Below are 14,017 nucleotides of genomic sequence, written 5' to 3'. Positions count from 1 at the left end.
AAACAGCTTACTAGAGTAGGTAACTTGACCCAAAGAGAAGACTTTCAGTTTATATTTAAGTCTCAGAATAAGTGACTTCTAATGTCAGCCAGTCACCTAAAAGACCAATTTAAATGATCTCATTTTACAGTAGGTTTAATGTCAGTAAAAAGCATAGATTGACTAGTAATCTTGAAATAAGGTCCTGAGTTACTCCAATTCAGTGTCCTTTAAAAGCAAGGAATTTGTTGTCATCAGCACATATAAAAGTCTTTTAGTGATTTTTGAGAGAATCAAGGCTGGTTTTCTATCTGAAACATTTTAACGATCACTTCTTTCCCAGGAGAGAGTTTGGTTTAAAATGTCAGATATTCTATATTCTGTTCATTTCACATTGCTCAAAATACTCAAAATTGTTCATCTTCCTCTGACATTCTGAGCTTCGAAATGGGATGTCTTTCACTAGGACATGCTGGTAGAGGCAAAAGTACTAAAATCGGGCAATTGACTCTAACCTGTTCAGGGAAAAAGGAGGAAGAAAAATCACATCAGAGTTTTGTTTTGTCACCTGTGAAACAGTGCAAGATTTAATAAGAGAAATAAGTACTAGCTGAATAGAAATCAAATGGTTGCCTTGCAGCCAGGAAGCCAAGAAAAAAACATTTGATTTATGGGATTTGACTGGTATGGGATTTTAAAGATTGAAAAAGATCACTTTGACCATCGATATTAAATAAGGTGGCAAAATACCTTTTATTCTTGCATCTACATAATTTTTAGTATCATGTTTTATTAAAAAGCAAACTTGGCAGTTACATTCAGGGAAAAGATCGAAAATAACATTTTAATAATAGAAAACTAATTTGGGAGGAAGTTAGGAAAGATGGTGGAGAGAATGCCTATTTAAGTCACTGTCTTCTTTGAAGCCCAGCAAAATGAAAAACAAAACAAAACTGAAAATAGCAAAAAGAATTCCATCAATATTAAAACTAGATAGTGGTACCAATGCTAGACCATAAATGTCAACATGAAAATGACAGTGACTGCATATTTGGAGCAGATTGTGTGAGCACGTTGAGTGTCAGCACACAGGTCCGATGCATGAGAATCCAGTCAGTGTTTAGGGAGTTAGTGAGGGCAAGCAAGGCCCAGGGTTACCAGTTCTTGAGTACATACCAAGCACAGTGCTAAGGACTTTACCTGTGTCATTTCAATGACTCTTCTCAATAAGTCGGTGCTATTATCTTCACTTTTTTAGATGGTGAGACTTGGGTTTTTGCCCGTGGTCACATAGCTATGTTGCTAGTATTTGGGTGACCTGGGATTTTAGTGCAGGCTTCTCTGACTTCCAAACATCTCCCAAGTGACTAAGAGATGCAGTCTGCCAAGGGGGAAGTTTTTGAATGCCTGCTTGTAACCCTGAACTCGGCAGGAGAAGAGTTGTAAGTGTGATGTGCTATGGAAGAAAGAGCACCCTAGAAGCAAAGGGTATGGGACATAGAGGGATACAACAGCTTGGGCAAGTGTAGAAGCAAGGCAGAGAAGAAAAAACAGTGTGAGAGCTGTTTTTGTTCTTCATTAGGATTATTTTCTGACCAGGAGGCTCCAGGCCTAGAAACAAGTCTGGGCTGGAGAGAAATGCAGAATCATTGATCAGGGCCCTCCTTTTAAGCCATAGACCAACACCATCTGTGCAGAGAAAATATAAACGGAGCAACCAGATATAAGACTCCTGATCAATCTTACATCAAAACCTGTGCTCACGCTCAAAGATAGCTGGCCTACCCAGAAAAACAACAACAACAAAAAAACCCAGAAAGGTCAAATCTGGAGGATACCTACTGGTTAGGTTGTATACCCTAACCCATTCAACCCAGCTGGCCTTTGAGGCAGTTTGCAACAGATGTGGAAAGTACATAAAGAAGTCATTAGGTTTTAGTTACATTAATTGCGAGTCCAAGTTAGGTGGCTCAAGGAGTCTCAGAATCTCTTGCAGTGGGTCCTGTGAGGCCTGAGTTTGGGTCCTTATTTAGGAGAAACACATGAATATTCTGTGTCCGGAATTACAGGGCCAGTAATTCACACTACTGCTTAGCTCATGCCATTGAAGTAGGTTGTATTATAAGTAAGTTATTTTAAGCTATTTGTAGTCAAAATTTCTATGATTCCCTTAGGACTAGTAAAGAATTTATCACAATCCACAGGCAGACGAGGACAATCTCCCCTTCTTGAAAGCCTGAAGATTTGAAGTTAGGCCTAGACTGGAGAAGATTTAACAGCTTTAAGTTAGGTGACTTATACGCTACTGATTCTGAGGATTAAGAGACAAGCTTTCAGTTTGAGAGGAGTATTGGATATGCTTAGTGGCTTAACTAGCTTGTTAATTTGCACCAACTAGGTAGCATAAAAGTAAATTGCAAACACTGACAAGAGCTAACAGGTTCACTGTATGATATTTGAAGATGAATATATGAATGAAAAATACAAATTGCTCAGCAGTATCCTCTAACAACCGTATTAATGTTTTGATATGTCTCTGTACAGTTTTGATACTTCCTGATCTCTAGGAGTAAATCCTAACCCTCCTTGTTACTGGGATTTTGTTTCTTTAATCTTGATATTCCTGAGGTTGGCATAAATGTTTTATAAATATGGATTTTTCTCCTGTAGCAACAGTAAATATTGGTTTTTGAAAAGTTCTACCAGTTTTCCAACAACAACTTTTTATCTTGATATAGCTATTTTTACCTAAAATCGCACTAAGTAAAACATAACATATTTGACTTTATCTGTACAGGGAAGTTCAGATTTGATTGCATATTGAATTTTAGTTAGAATCGTGTTGATTATATGCTCCTATCAGATGTGACGGGGAAACTATCAAAATGATCATAGCATTGATAGGCATAATTATTACACCACAAATTATATGAAAAACATGCTTTTAAGCTGGAGTCAAGTGTGCTCTTTTGAGGGGGGTGTTAAACATTATAATGTTATCCATACTTTACAGTGAATTCCTTTATATATTCAAATTCTAGTTCCACTACTGGCCCATGTCATTACATACTGTGAGTGAATGGAGTCTGAATTCATCAGCATGAATACCAAAAAAGGGATACAAGTATCATGTGCTCTTAATGTCTTAGAATTGGCTAGTTGGAATGGAATGCATCATGATTTTTTCCATTAAATTGATTAAGAATATTTTATAATTTAATGGCTTTTAATGGAGGGGCAGAGTTTTTAGGAATGAGTTAGAAAGTGGATTGCTGAATTTTTTAGTTGACTGTATCAGGGTTGACCCTGGCCTGAGCTGAGTTAGATGTATTGGTACTGAGGGGTTGACGTTACTCCAGCACCTATGTGCCTAAGTTGATTTTCATAGCAGAAAGAGAACCTTGTCTCTGTAAGATTATCCACTTGTAGAGTTGAAATACAGTGAATGGAGAAGAGAGTATGATGAATGACCCCAGTCCAGGCCTCTAGAATACATTAGCGCTCTTGGTGGAGGGGAGCAAAAGCAGAAACTAAAAGACTGTGACACAGAGTGGGTTGATGCCTGCTCCCACTGGCCCTTGCTCCTTTTGTTTGGTACCCAGCACCATTCCTGCACTGTAATAGTTCTAGGGCAATGGCGGTGGTACACGGAAGGGCAGCATCAGTGTCTGGGCAGATAGCTTGTGTAGTAGGCTGGAATCATGGTCCCCAAAGATGTCAACAGCTTGATTCCTACAGCATACATACTTGACTGTTATGGACTGAATGTTCGTGTCCTCCCAAACTTTATATGTTGACCCGCTAATTCCCAATGATATTTTGAGGTGGGGCCTTTGGGGACTTAGATTAGGTCCTGAGGGCAGAGCCTGCTTGTTGTAATTAATGCATTACAAGAAAAGAAAGAGGACAATGTGCACACTCGCTTGGGCGCGCTCTCTTTCTCTCTCTCTCTCTTCCATGTGAGGATTAGTGAAAAAGCAGCCATCTATAAGCCAGGAGAGGACCCTCACCAAGAACTAAATCTGCTGGCACCTTGACTTGGGATTTCCCAGCATCTAGAACTGTGAGAAATAAGTGTTTGGTGTTTAAGCTACCCAGTCTGATCTTCCCAGACTTATGTTAGGGCTATGTCCCAATAAAACCACTGTAAGTTGAAAATATTAAGTCAAGGGCACCTGGGTGGTTCAGTAGGTTAAGCGTCTGCCTTCAGCTCAGGTCATGATCCCAGGGTCCTGGAATCAAGCCCCGCATCAAGCTCCATGCTCAGAGGGGAGCCTGCTTCTCTCTTTGCCTGCCACTCCCCCTGCTTGTGCTCTATCTCTGACAAATAAATAAAATCTTAATTTTTTTTTAATTTTGAAAAATAATAAAGGAAGAAAATATTAAGTAAAAAACACATTTTTTTTAAAGATTTTATTTATTTATTTGACAGAGAGAAATCACAAGTAGGCAGAGAGGCAGGCAGAGAGAGAGGAGGAAGCAGGCTCCCTGCTGAGCAGAAAGCCCGATGTGGGGCTTGAACCCAGGACCTGGGATCATGACCTGAGCCGAAGGCAGAGGCTTAACCCACTGAGCCACCCAGGTGCCCCAAAAAACACATTTAATAAACCTAACATACTAAACATGATAGCTTAGCCTAGCGTGCCTTAAACACTCTCTGAATGCTTTTATTAGCCTGCAGTTGGGTAAAGTCATCTAACACAAAGCCTATTTTAAAGTATCAGCTATCTCATGTACTTTATTGAATACTCTACTGAGAGTGAAAAACAGAATGGTTGTATATGGGTACAGAATGGTTAAGTGTGTTGGTTATTTACCCTCAGGATCTTGTGGCTGAATGGGAGCTGCGGCTCACTGTCCAGCATCACAAGAGAGTATCCTACAGCATATGGCTAGCCCAGGAAAAGATCAAAATTTAAAATTTGAAGTATGGTTTCTACCAAATGGGTATCTCTTCCACACCAAAATAAAGTTGAAAAAAATTATAAGTCAAACCATTGGAAGCAGGGACTGTATTGTAGTAGCTCAAACTGGCTAGGACAACTTACCTTTCATGGTAAAAGAACTTTACAGGTGTGATTTAGTTAAGTATCTTTAGGTAGAAAGAGTATCCTGAATTTTCCAGGTGGGGCTACTGTAATTACAAAGGTCCTTATAAGGAGGAAATCCAAAAGTTCAGAATGAGAGAAAGACATGACAATGGAAGGAGAGATTGCAGTGATGTATTATGAATATAGAGGAAGGGGCCATGAGGAAAGAGTGCAGGCAACTTCTAGAAGTGGAAAAGTTGAGGAAGTAGATTCTTCCTCAAGCCCCCAGAAGGAACCCAGATCTACTAACATCTTGATTTTAATTTCATAAAGCCCATTTGGTATTTCTGACCTCCACAATTACCATTTTGCATTGTTTTAAACCACCAGGTCGATGACAATTTGTAAAAGGCAGCAGAAGGAAATTAAAGCATTACAGCTTGTAATGATGGACACACGTGGGTAGTGGTCAGCAGACTTGGAAATACCCACTGGAGCCTTGGTGGGAGAGCAGTAGTACCCTATAGGAGAGCACATGTGAGCACATGTGAGACATACCCAGGGGCCTCCCCTGGGTGTGGAGAGGTGGTGTGGAGAGACCTTGTAGAGGTCTGAGACTCTGTGTTGTGTTTGGAGGCAGGGAGCCATTGGGATTAGAATGTTATTAAAAATCTGGCCTTATTTGTACATATGGACCAGTGAAACTTGGGGACGTTTTTACAGTTACAGAATGATTCACACAGACATGACTTTCCAAGAAGCCTAAGTTTTTCACCAGCTTTGACTTGAAGAGTTTACCTGGCCTCCACAGAAACAGTGTGTCATCACTGCAGCCTTCCATTCTTTCCTCTCTGCCCTATGATCTGCCATCTACAGCTATTCACTTATCCTATAGGGTAAATGAAGCCCAAAAAGCACAGGTACCGTCAAAACTGATGCCTCATTGAAGGGAAAGCAGGTCGGTTTCTGGAGGTATTGCATAACCAAAGAAATGCTGCTGGAGATCTGAAACTATGAGGCCCTCATTCCGAGTGAGAACTGCATATCTGGCAACTGGAATCGGTTACCTGGATTTAATGTAGATAAGGGTAGGGGGAAGGGTCTGGATCCGTGTTGTCACTGATAATTATGACTCTTGTTCCCAATGATAACAGCAACTGAGGAGAAGTTAGAAAACTAGCATCTTCCCAGGAGAACTCCCTATGACTCAGTGTTCTCTTCAATACCTCGGTACTATAAACAGACATGCCATCACTTGCAAGGGTAAAATTGTACTCATGAGTATAGTAGTACTTTTAAAATTTCCTAACTTTGCAAACTCCCCATCACTTGATCTGACTTACTGATAATTTAATGAACATTGCCACTGTGTAGAGAAAATATCTTGAATTACTACTCACACTTTGTTGTGAATTCTCAGACCACAGTAGCCCATATAATTGCAATCACTTGACATTAACAGTATTGTAAGTGCCCCAAATTATTAAGGAGATTGAGAAAAAAATTGCACATTAGTCATGCAGACTATTTTTATATACAAGTATGATAAAAGTCCCTTATGTATGGTTTATTATGTAGCCCATTTTAATAACACATCAAAACAGTGACTGTTCTATTGTGCTATAAATTCTTCTCATTTGGCTTACAAGTTCCTAAAATAACATATCAAGATTTAAATGAATTTTATCTCTAAGTTTTTAATAATTATAATTAAGGAGCCAAATTTTTAACTCAGATTTCCTTATAAGGATGCATAGATCGGCCTCAGTACAGGGACAACACTGTCAAATGAAGGCCAATTATAGTTAAGTGGTATTTCTGATTGAATCTTGGTCTAGTTCTTATTTTTCTTTTGACACCATATGAGTACTTGTTACTTAAGAGGATATTTGACAGTATAACAACACAAGTACATTAATACCCTTATAACTACCTGTAGGGTCATTACACTCATCCAGACATTATTATCCCAAGTACATCTATAAAGTAGGAACAATGTCTCTCTCTCTCTCTCTTTTTTTTTTTTTTTCCTTCAGTGACTTCTCCATCAGGGTTTTGGAATCTTTCACTGTACCCTACAGAGAGAGCAATACCTATATCTGCTCCTGATCCTATCTGCATTTTCACATCAGCTCACTCTGTGTGGTTTCCACCTTGAGAGCAGGGAGCGCAGCAGGTCAGAAGCACATTGGCCTGCATGAACATAGCTCAATGTACGTGTATTGAATGAATAAATGATTGAATAAATATATATGTATGAATGAATTATGAATAGGCTTCCTTCCCAAACATCATCTCATAATTGGGTCCTTTTCTTTACTGGCTTTCCTCTCTGCATTAGTATTCAAAATTATTCTGCCCACTCACCCCCAATTATACTATAACTGGAGAAGATCTATATATATGTGTGTGTGTGTGTAATAATATATATATATTATATATATATAATAAGATATATATGTGTGTGTGTGTGTGTGTAATACACAGACACTTGGTCCTTGCACAATGGGGGGTTAGCGGTGCCACCCACACAGTCAAAAATCTGTATATAACTTTTGACTCTCCCAAAACTTAATAGCCTGCTGTTGACCAGAACATTTACTGATAACTTGAAAAATCGACTAACACATTTGGTATATGTATTATATACTGTGTTCTTATAATAAGAGGAGGAAAATGTTATTAAGAAAACAGGAGGAGAAAATACATTTAAGTATTGTACTGTATTTGTTTAAAAAAATCTACATATAATTGGACCCGTGTTGCTCCAGGGTTAACTGTATATAATCAAGTGTTATAAGTATGACCTATGTGTCACATCTATATATATGACAATAAGTGCTGCCATCTCCTTTAGTGGGTGGGAGGGCAGCAAGGATTCACTAGAATATAAAGGAACACACAAGTGTCAGGGTCAGACTGCTCTGGCCTTGAATCCCAACTACATCCCTTATTAAATCTGTAATGTGGGCAAATTACTTAACATCTGTGTCTCAATTTCCTTATCTATAAAAATGGGACTACTAATATGTCTCCTCAAGAAAGTGTTATCAAAACCTTACTTATGGGGGCACCTGGGTGGCTCAGTGGGTTAAAGCCTCTGCCTTCGGCTCAGGTCATGATCCCAGGGTCCTGGGATTGAACCCCGCATCAGACTTTCTGCTCATTGAGGAGCCTGCTTCCTCCTCTCTCTGCCTGCCTCTCTGCCAACTTGTGATCTGTCTGTCGAATAAATAAATAAAAATTAAAAAAAAAAAAACCTTACTTACGGATTGATCCTAAATCTCGCAGTGAATTGTCCCGTTGAAGGAGGAGGCTTACTAGCCTCTTCCACGTTGATAAGAAGAATAAAAATGCAGAGGATAGGTATTTTTAGAGGAGTGACTTGCTGAGAACAGGCATTTAGCAGACCATATTGAAGGCAACTTCTTCTCAGGGTTGCAGCTGCTAAACACCTTTGAGCAAAGGCTAAAGATCTTGTCTTATTAGTAATAAAATTTTTATCTACAGGGACTCATGGGCACAATTTAAATGGGACATTAATTGAAAGTTCAGCAGATTTCCTGTCTTGCTAATTTTGGCCATTCTAACTGGTGTAAGGTGGGTTTTTTTTTCTTTTTCTTTTTTTTTTTTTTTTTTTTTTACTTTATTATCATCATAACAGTATTCATTGTTTTTGTACCACACGCAGTGCTCCATGCAATCTGTGCCCTCTCTAATACCCACCACCTGCTTCCCCCAACCTCCCCCCCCACCTCTTCAAACCCTTCAGATTGTTTTTCAGAGTCCATAGTCTCTCATTTTTCACCTCCCTTCCAATTTCCCCCAACTCCCCTCTCCTAACTTCCCATGTCCTCCATGCTATTTGTTATGCTCCACAAATAAGTGAAACCATATGATAATTGACTCTCTGCTTGACTTATTTCACTCAGCATAATCTCTTCCAGTCCCGTCCATGTTGCTACAAAAGTTGGGTATTCATCCTTTCTGATGGAAGCATAATACTCCATAGTGTATATGGACCACATCTTCCTTATCCAATGTGGTTTTAATTTGAATCTCCCTGATGGCTAGTGATGATGAACATTTTTTCATGTATCTGTTAGCCATTTGTATGTCTTCATTGGAGAAGTGTCTGTTCATATCTTCTGCCCATTTTTTAATATGATTGTTTTGTGTGTGTTGAGTTTGAGGAGTTCTTTATAGATCCTGGATATCAACCTTTTGTCTGTACTGTCATTTGCAAATATCTTCTCCCATTCCGTGGGTTGCCTCTTTGTTTTGTTGACTGTTTGCTTTGCTGTGCAGAAGCTCTTGATCTTGATAAAGTCCCAAAAGTTCATCTTCGCCTTTGTTTCCTTTGCCTTTGGAGACATATCTTGAAAGAAGTTGCTGTGGCTGATATCGAAGAGGTTACTGCCTATGTTCTCCTCTAGGATTCTGATGGATTCCTGTCTCATGTTGAGGTCTTTTATCCATTTCGAGTTTATCTTTGTGTACGGTGTAAGAGAATGGTCGAGTTTCATTCTTCTACATATAGCAGTCCAGTTTTCCCAGCACCATTTATTGAAGAGACTGTCTTTTTTCCACGGGATATTTTTTCCTGTTTTGTCGAAGATTATTTGACCATAGAGTTGAGGGTCCATATCTGGGCTCTCTACTCTGTTCCACTGGCCTATGTGTCTGTTTTTATGCCAGTACCATGCTATCTTGGTGATCACAGCTTTGCAGTAAAGCTTGAAATCAGGTAACATGATGCCCCAGTTTTATTTTTGTTTTTCAACATTTCCTTAGCGATTCAGGGTCCCTTCTGATTCCATACAAATTTTTGTATTATTTGCTCCAGCTCTTTGAAAAATACCGGTGGAATTTTGATCGGAATGGCATTGAAAGTATAGATTGCTCTAGGCAGTATAGACATTTTAACAATGTTTATTCTTCCAAACCAAGAGCATGGAATGGTCTTCCATCTTTTTGTGTCTTCTTCAATTTCTTTCATGAGTGTACTGTAGTTCCTCGAGTACAGATCCTTTACCTCTTTGGTTAGGTTTATTCCCAGGTATCTTATGATTCTTGGTGCTATAGTAAATGGAATGGATTCTCTAGTTTCCCTTTCTGTATTTTCATTGTTAGTGTATAAGAAAGCCTCTGATTTCTGTACATTGCCTTTGTAGCCTGCCACATTGCTGAATTGCTGTATGAGTTCTAGTAGTTTGGGGGTGGAGTCTTTTGGGTTTTCCATATAAAGAATCATGTCATCTGCGAAGAGAGAGTTTGACTTCTTCCTTGCCAATTTGGATACCCTTTATTTCTCTTTGTTGTCTGATTGCTGTTGCTAGGACTTCTAATACTATGTTGAACAAGAATGGTGAGAGTGGGCATCCTTGTCGTGTTCCTGATCTCAACGGGAAGGCTGCAAGCTTTTTCCCATTGAGGATGATATTTGCTGTGGGTCTTTCATAGATTTTATGAAGTTCAGGAATGTTCCCTCTATCCCTATACTTTGAAGCGTTTTAATCAGGAACGGATGCTGGATTTTGTCAAATGCTTTTTCTGCATCAATTGAGAGGACCATGTGCTTCTTCTCTCTTCTCTTATTAATTTGTTCTATCACATTGATTGATTTGTGAATGTTGAACCGTCCTTGTAGCCCAGGGATGAATCCCACCTGGTCATGGTGGATAATCTTTTTAATGTGCTGTTGGATCCTGTTTGCTAGGATCTTCTTGAGAATCCTAGCATCCATATTCATCAGTGATATTGGTCTGAAATTCTCCTTTTTGCTGGGGTCTTTGCCTGGTTTGGGTATCAGGGTAATGCTGGCTTCATAGAAAGAGTCTGGAAGTTTTCCTTCTGCTTCAATTTTTTGAAAGAGCTTCAGGAGAATAGGTGTTATTTCTTCTTTGAAAGTTTGGTAGAATTCCCCAGGGAATCCATCAGGTCCTGGGCTCATGTTTTTTGGGAGGTTTTTGATCACTGCTTCAATCTTGTTACTAGATATTGGTCTATTCAGGTTGTCAATTTCTTCCTGGTTCAATTTTGGGAGTTTATAGTTTTCCAGGAATGCATCCATTCAGGAAACAACATGTGTTGGAGAAAGGGGAACGTTCTTACACTGTTCATGGGAATGCAAGTTGGTGCAGCCACTTTGGAAAACAGTGTGGAGATTCCTCAAGAAATTAAAAATAGAGCTTCCCTATAACCCTGCAATTCCACTACTGGGTATTTACCCCAAAGATACAGATGGAGTGAAAAGAAGGGCCATCTGTACCCCAGTGTTTATAGCAGCAATGGCCACGGTCACCAAACTGTGGAAAGAACCAAGATGCCCTTCAACGGACGAATGGATAAGGAAGATGTGGTCCATATACACTCTGGAGTATTATGCCTCCATCAGAAAGGATGAATACCCAACCTTTGTAGCAACATGGACGGGACTGGAAGATATTATGCTGAGTGAAACAAGTCAAGCAGAGAGAGTCAATTATCATATGGTTTCACTTATTTGTGGAGCATAACAAATAGCATGGAGGACAAGGGGTGATGGAGAGGAGAAGGGAGTTGGGGGAAATTGGAAAGGGAGGTGAACCATGAGAGACTATGGACTCTGAAAAACAATCTGAGGGTTTTGAAGGGGCGGGGGTTGGGAGGTTGGGGGAACCAGGTGGTGGGTAACAGAGAGGGCACGGATTGCATGGAGCACTGGGTGTGGTGCAAAAACAATGAATACTGTTACGCTGAAAAGAAATTAAAAAAAAAAAAAAAAAGTTCAGCAGAACCTGGACAACACCAACAGGTTCTGCCAGAAATAAAAGAAAGAGATAGCACCTTAAGCCTATTTGCTTAAAGTTTTTATCAATTTCCAGTGAGATAAAAAAATGTCAGAGTACCCAATATTATTTTTACTTACAGACTTGCTATTTCACAAGAGGTCATGAGAATTCCTGTGGATTAATTCTATCAACAAAGTTTTGGTTTTGACTCAAAGTGGGGAAAAAAAATGGGTTTCCTTCTGAGAGTCTCCCACCTGGTTGCAGCTCTTGTATCTCCACATGTGTTGGCCATTCCTAAAGCACAGGGGTGTTTTGATGCCCTACACAGAGAATTTCTCTGTCTTGTCAAGATGGGTTTTTACCTTAAAAGTCATGGAAAGGGTTTATTAGCACTAACCCCATGTTCAGATGACATCTGGAAACCTCTTTTCAACAACTTTCTCTCTTCAGACTCTAGAGTCAGTAGTCGAATTAGGGAGGAAATGATGAAGCTCCAGGTTTCCATAATTTTACTAACTCAGCCAGTCAAAAATACTTTCACCAAGAGGATCCATGGGGCATTTGGCAGTAGTTAGAGGCATTTTTATTTGTCAAGCCTGAGGAGAAACTCCTGGCATTTAGTGGGTAGAGGCTAGGAATGCTAGCTACTAAAATTCTTACAATGCCCACAACTTGCACACAAGAATGATCTGGTTCAAACACCAACAGTGCTGTTAGGAAAACCTGCATTACAGTCATATATGTTGCATTTAGTTTGTACTAACCAGAGGCAGAACACCATATTATAATACGGGGCTCGAGTGCGGGTTCACAACTCAACAGGGACATCACATCTTTCACAGCTACAGGATTCGATGATTCTTAGGATTCTTCATAGTTTGAAACATGCCTAAAATGACTGTTACTTTGGGGCTCAGTAATATTAAATGAGCTTCAAAATATTTTTTTTAAATAATGACTGCATTGGAATTTTTAAAAATAATTTTCTGCAAGTTGGATTTAAAATCTGAACATCTAATAATGCAAACCACCTGCCATGTAACCTTTACAGTTTTTCAACATCTATGAGCTTTAACGCTTGCATTTACAAAATGAACTAAACATATCTGCCTATCTAATAGGGAGTTTTAAGCCAAAAAAAATGTAAGTGGAAAAAAAAATGTAAGTGGTATATGTAAAATCACTTTCAAAGGATAAGATAATGTAAGGTATTATTATTGTGGCTTTTTAAAATATAAAGTCCGGGGGCGCCTGGGTGGCTCAGTGGGTTAAAGCCTCTGCCTTCGGCTCAGGTCATGATCCCAGGGTCCTGGGATCGAGCCCCACATCGGGCTCTCTGCTTGGCAAGGAGTGCTTCCCCCTCTCTCTCTCTGCCTGCCTCTCTACCTACTTGTGATCTCTCTCTGTCAAATAAATAAATAAAATCTTTAAAAAAACAAAAACAAGTTTTAAATTAAATTTGATGGAGTAGACTTTATTAAGCATAATTTTAATTTAAATAAATGGCAACTTAGCTTTTATATATACACCACGTTTTACCCATTTGTTTTATATATATATGTAGATATCTGTATCTATATATCTATATATTTATACACAACTTGGCTTCTAAAGTCATGTAAATTTTAATTTTTAAAAAAATTGCCTGTTCTTGACACTTTAAGAATTGGCTCTTATTTTACTATCACAAATACTGGCTAGAGAATTAAATATGTAATCATAATAAAAAAAGGCATAATGCTAAGCCTATATTATACACTGTGGTGAGTTATGTACTAAATATGTCACATACTCAAATGCCTGTAGAAGGACAAGACCATTTAAATGAAGCAAGTGTAAGAAAACAGGGACCCGGGAAAGACACATGCCATTCCCCTCCAAACCAATGTTGACATGTAGGATTATAGGCCTATTGTCTCCGTATCCTGGAGTTTTTAATGAGAAATCAGAAATCCTGGTGTTGAAGTGAAATTTTCATATTTTTAAAGCATCTACCATGCAAATTTTGCTTAATGGCTATCAGTAACCACTGTTCTAGATAAATAGTTTAAAGACAGTGCTTTTTCACTACAATGTCTCAATCTTTAAAAAATCTTTTAAAAATCTTTTTTTTTTAGTGTTTTGTTTTATTTAAGATTAATTATCAGTTTTGTGGCTGAAAACATTTTTTATACGAAGCAAAAAGTTCAGGCTTTTAAAGGATAAAAATATTGATACATAGTTTTCCATTCAGAA

The sequence above is a fragment of the Lutra lutra genome, chromosome 1, assembly GCF_902655055.1.
Source record: "Lutra lutra chromosome 1, mLutLut1.2, whole genome shotgun sequence".
Classification (NCBI taxonomy): Eukaryota; Metazoa; Chordata; class Mammalia; order Carnivora; family Mustelidae; genus Lutra; species Lutra lutra.
The sequence above is the reverse complement of the archived record's forward strand: the minus strand, read 5'-3'. Positions refer to the sequence as shown.